The sequence below is a fragment of the Micrasema longulum genome, unplaced genomic scaffold (genome assembly GCF_059751315.1).
Source record: "Micrasema longulum isolate JH-2025_06_02 unplaced genomic scaffold, ASM5975131v1 h1tg001970l, whole genome shotgun sequence".
NCBI lineage: Eukaryota > Metazoa > Arthropoda > Insecta > Trichoptera > Brachycentridae > Micrasema > Micrasema longulum.
Genome location: NW_028279143.1, coordinates 119,810 through 125,322, shown reverse-complemented (window position 1 = coordinate 125,322; position 5,513 = coordinate 119,810). Strand labels below are relative to the sequence as shown.

The window sequence follows — 5,513 nt, the reverse complement described above, 5'->3', positions numbered from 1 at the left end:
TACAAATTAAAAAGCAAAGCACAGGGTACACATAAAAAAAAACTGGCAAAATTGGACGGTTTCGTGGTACGCTAGAATAGTTTTTTATAATAACTCAAGGTTGTTTTAACAGCAATTTATCGTTTTTAAAGCAGAAAAACGCGAGCGAGCGGCATTCCGTCCGACGAAAAATGGTGGAATATGTATGAAAAATGCTCTGCTTACAAAAGAACCATAGAGTTATAATATTATAATTCTATGTGAATACCAGAAACTTAAAAGGGTGTAAGTGCCATAAATAACGAAAATGATTTTATTTAAGAAATGGATAGTATGTGCCAAGGCCAATGTCCTACAGAAGGGTATAAATGCCATTGTAGTACAAATAATATTTTATAAAAAATTCTAAAGATGGCGTTGGTTGTAAGTACCAACATCTGTTTTCCTTTAAAAGGTGTTAAGTGCCATCGCCAGTCATATGCTATTTGTATCAAAATGGTTGACAATGAACCGGTCTCTGTGAATAGTGGTGGCGTTAAAAGACGTAAAAAGGGGGAAAAAAGTGCCCAAGTGGCCCGAAAGAAGCTAAAAGATTCTGGACAAGAATATTTTACATCCAATAGAAAGTTGATTCCTGCAAAACGACCCCCAAATCAAGAGGTTTGTACATTGTTTTAAATCTTCACCGGTTGTCTCTACTAGATAAAATGTCACTCATCATGCGCTAGGGATGTGCCAACCTGTAATTTTCTGCCAACCATGACATAGTTTAAATGGAGTATTTGTATTGAATTCAATTTTTTAAATCTCCCGGTCAGAGGTATTTGGGTGAAACTTTATTTTTACTTGTTTTTAGGAGAGCAAAAAAAAGAATTTAAAAATATATTTTTTATTATAAATTCGTTTAAAGATAATTAAACCTTAATAATTATATTTTCATGGATATTTTCGTAAATATTATTATTAATGTGTAAATAACTATGTTAACGGCATATCAGAAAATAAGTTACGCCCTAATGATTGCAACCGGGAGAAATTACTATATCATTATTACACTCCACCACATTTAGTTCCTCTAGTTTAGTTTCTACTGAGTGATAGATATTGACCCTAAGTCCCTAAGATACGCCCACGGTTGCGTACCTATATTATCTATGTTGCTTTCATTCACTTCATTTTTTATTTTAGTGTATCTGCAAATGCAGCTATAACTGCAAAGAAATACCTTTCGAACAAAAGATGTCATTGTTCACGGAATTCTATGCGTTAAAAAACAATGAAAAGCAATCTTCTTTTCTGATGGGATTAATCCATTTGACAGAAATTAAAAGAAGAAGGCATGGAACCTATGAATCTCCTGCTCTAAGTAGGCGACAATGCACCGCATATTATATGCTTCCAGATGGCAAGGGAAATGTTGTCGGTGTGTGCAAAGCAACGTTCATGAACATTTTTTCCCTTTCTCCAAAAAAGATTCAAGTACTACTCGATAAAAAGAAACAAGGACATACAACCTACTTGGAATCAAGAGGAAACATCAATAAGAAAAAACGAAAATATTCAGACGAAGATGAGGATGAAATTAAACAACATGTAAATATGTTTCCCAGACTTGTAAGTCATTATGGTCGAGCGAGATCAGAGAAAGAATACTTAAGTCCAGATTTAAATATACATCGTTTGTTTAAAGCATTTAAGATATCTTTTCCGGAGTCAAAAGTCACATATAAGTTCTACTCTAAAATTTTTGGAAAGGAGTTTCCGAATTTAAAATTTGGCCAGAAACGAACTGATACATGTGCAACGTGCGACCTCTATGTTGCTAAAATAAATGCCGATCCATCTAATAAAACAATACTGAAGAATCAACTTGAATTACACCATCGAAAAGCAGAAAAAGCAACAAAACAGATGTCACTTGATATAAAAAAATCACAGATGCCGAGTAGTAATATATGCACTGCCGCCATGGACTTGCAACAAGTTTTGCTGACACCAACTTTAACTCATGGGCCCATGTACTATTCGCGACAATTATCAAATTTCAATTTGGGTGTGCATATCGAAAATACCGGTGATGGGTATATGCTTATGTGGCATGAAGCTATTACAGGAAGAGGGGGAAATGCGATAGCATCCTGCATTTACAAAATGTTTTCTAATAATTTTATAAGAAAGGAGAATCTCATCATGTGGAGTGACAATTGTAGTGGACAAAATAAAAATAAAATGATGATATTTTTATGGGCATATCTTGTGTATAAAAAAGTTTTTACATCGATAGAGCATAAATTTTTAATGAGCGGGCATTCATTCCTTAGCTGCGACAGGGACTTTGCTTTAATCGAAAAAAGGAAACGAGTAACACATTCCATTGTTCCTGCAGATCTTGTTGATATGATGAAAAATACTCGTGACAAGCAGCCTTTTAATGTTATTTCAATGACATCACATGATTTCATGGATTTTAAATTGGCTGCCGAAACATTTTTGAATACTACCACAATGCAGATATCGAAGGCTCATCGCTTGAAATTCGTAAGTGATAATCCTTTCGTTGTCAAAATGAAAGAGACCCACAACTCTATGGAGCCCTGGAAAATTGTAAGATTATTGAAGAAGAACAAAAAGTTATCGGATTTAGATAATTATTTCTTACCCATGCTGAATTGCAAGAGCAAAATAACAGAAGATAAGAAAAAAGATCTCAAAAATCTAATACCTTACTTGCACACGGAAGAACATAAACAGTTTTATAATAGAATTTTAGATATACACGATGTTGGGTGCTAAATAGTAATTATACTGAATTATAAATACCATGGGAATTTTCATCGTCGTCACATCACTATTATAGATAGATGAAACAGTGGATGTACCTATTTCTTTATTCTCACTAAGGCACTAACACCTTTATTGCTTTAGAGAGCAGGGCACTTTGGCCCTTTTAAAAGAAACTAACAACGGTACATGAGACTTTCTTTTAAATTATTTGTTTTTTTGATTTTATACTTAGTTTAATATGTCTTTTTTATATATTTTTTACTAAACTACATTAAAATATGCTCTTTTGTTGATTTGGCATAAAAATAAAATAATGTTTTCTTTGAATTATTATGTGTATTTTTAATTTCCCGTCTGCTTTCCTTTTTTGTCCATGGCACATAGAGCCTTTTAAGTTTCTGGTATTCATGTATTTTTTTTTATTTTATTAGGGAAATCAACAGTTCTACATACATATTTTTAGTAAACAAACAGATATAGTGTATAAACTCAGAACCAATAACAGATTTCCACATAGTATACAAAGTTAGTAAAGAATATATATATTACATATCAAATAAATACAAACAATTTATACATATAAAAATGTTATTTTCAAGTACTCAATAATCAAAGATTTTTTAAATATTAATTTTAAGAACATTAAGTTACTGTAAATTGGGCGGGATAAGACAAAAATTCTTGAAGAGAGGATAAGGAGGGGGGGGGGGAGATGTACATATTTATTATTATAATGTCTACTAAGTTACATAACACATTTTTAGTTTAAATTTTAAATCTGACAGAGTGATGTTTGTATAATCTATATTTTTAAATTTTGTATTGTACATTGAAAAAGTCCTACGAAAAAAAGCATTTTTAACATACGATGTCTTACTTGTTGGTACATGAAACAGGTGGTACCGTCTACAAATCCTGGCTGGCACATGTATTGTTATTAAACCAAGCAGCTCTGTACAGTCAACCATTCCTGTCACAATTTTGTAAAGCAGTAGTTGGTCCGCACACACTCTGCGGTATTGTAGAGAAATGATTCCATGGAAGGTGGAGGCAGTGAGAGTAGATACATAAGAAATACCGGTTTTGTATTTAAGGTACTTTATAAATTTGTTTTGAATATTTTCTATTCTACTTATATATATGGCATACTGGGGATTCCATATCTGAGAGGCGTATTCCAAATGGCTTCTGACAAATGTATAATATAATGAAATAAGGGCCTTTGGATTATCAAAGTGTTTACTCATTCGAATTATGAAACCTAACATGCTCAATGCTTTGGAGGTAATTTTATTGATATGCGATTCAAAAAGTAGTTTTGAGTCTAAAACAATCCCAAGATCTTTAATTTCGTGCTTTCTCATTAGTACATTATTGTTTAGTTTGTAATCAAAATTAAGAGTTTTTCTTTTCCTTGTGAATGTAATACAGACACATTTATTTATATTCAAAAACAGTTTATTTTCAATACAATAGTCAGTTAGACGATTAAGATCGTCTTGAATCATTAGGCAATCTTCTTGAGATTTAACTTTAGCGTATATTTTCATATCATCGGCATAAAGAAGAAATTTTGAATAACGAAAGCAAACATCAATGTCATTTATATATATAAGAAATAATAGGGGACCGAGTAGACTTCCTTGGGGAACACCAGAGGAGATTTCTGCCCAGTCAGATTTATACCCACCAATTACTACCGATTGACATCGATTACTAATATATGATATCAGCCAGCGCAGAAGATCACCATGTATACCTATAGCCAAAAGTTTGCGTGTTAAGACTGAATGGTCAACTTTGTCAAAGGCTTTGCTGTAGTCAGTATATATAGCATCAGTTTGGAAACCACTTTCCATTGTGTTTAAAATATCATTTGTAAATAAAGTAAGGTTTGTAACGGTCGAGCGTCCGGAGAAAAAGCCATGTTGTTGAGGACAGATATAGGATTTTACTGCATGGAATAATTTTTCATAAATAATTTTTTCAAATAATTTAGCGAATGTCGATAGTATTGAAATTGGCCTATAGTTGTTTGCGTCATTTTTTGATCCAGATTTAAATATGGGTGTGATGTTTGCTTTCTTCCATTGAGATGGAAAAACACATTCCTGGAGAGACTTTTTAAATAATATAAAAAGTGGGAGAGATAAATTTTGGTAGCACGCTTTAATAAAAATAGGAGGGATCCCGTCTGGTCCACTACCTTTATTTATGTCAAGTTCCTTAATGAATTTTCTTACGATTGCTTGGGTTATATCAGCATATTGGATATCAGCTGATCCATAATTAGAGTTATTTTGATTGAACAGAATAGGTATTGTTTTTGGAGTAAAAACGGATTTAAAGTAGTCGGAAAATAAATTGCATATGTCTATTCCATTATTTGCAGTTTGGTTTAGGTAGATAATTTTATTAGGAATAACATGAGAGGTATTTTTAGATTTTACATATGACCAAAAACGTTTAGGATCTGTAAGAATTTCGCTCTCAATTTTTTTATTATAATTTATATAACTAATATAAGATAAATGTTTTAATCTTGATCGTAATAATGAGAATGCATTGTAATCAAGTGGGTTTTTATGTAATTTATATTTTTTTGTATAGAACGAATGAGGCCAAATATGGTTGATAATGGCCTGTTTAATCGGATTCTGCCGCTAGGGGCGCCATGACTGCGAAGACTTTTTACATCTGGTAGTTATTGGTCACAGTATTTAATCCATACCCCATACCATATATTTTAT

At 32.3% G+C, this 5,513-nt stretch overlaps 1 long non-coding RNA gene across 1 annotated transcript; it reads left to right on the top strand.

Annotated features, from left to right (window-relative positions):
- Positions 1–466: 466 nt before the first annotated feature.
- LOC148273373 (uncharacterized) lies at positions 467–3,122 on the top strand. The gene is made up of 2 exons (XR_015824598.1): positions 467–639; positions 1,168–3,122. It is a non-coding gene; the product is annotated as an uncharacterized LOC148273373 (long non-coding RNA).
- Positions 3,123–5,513: the final 2,391 nt, after the last annotated feature.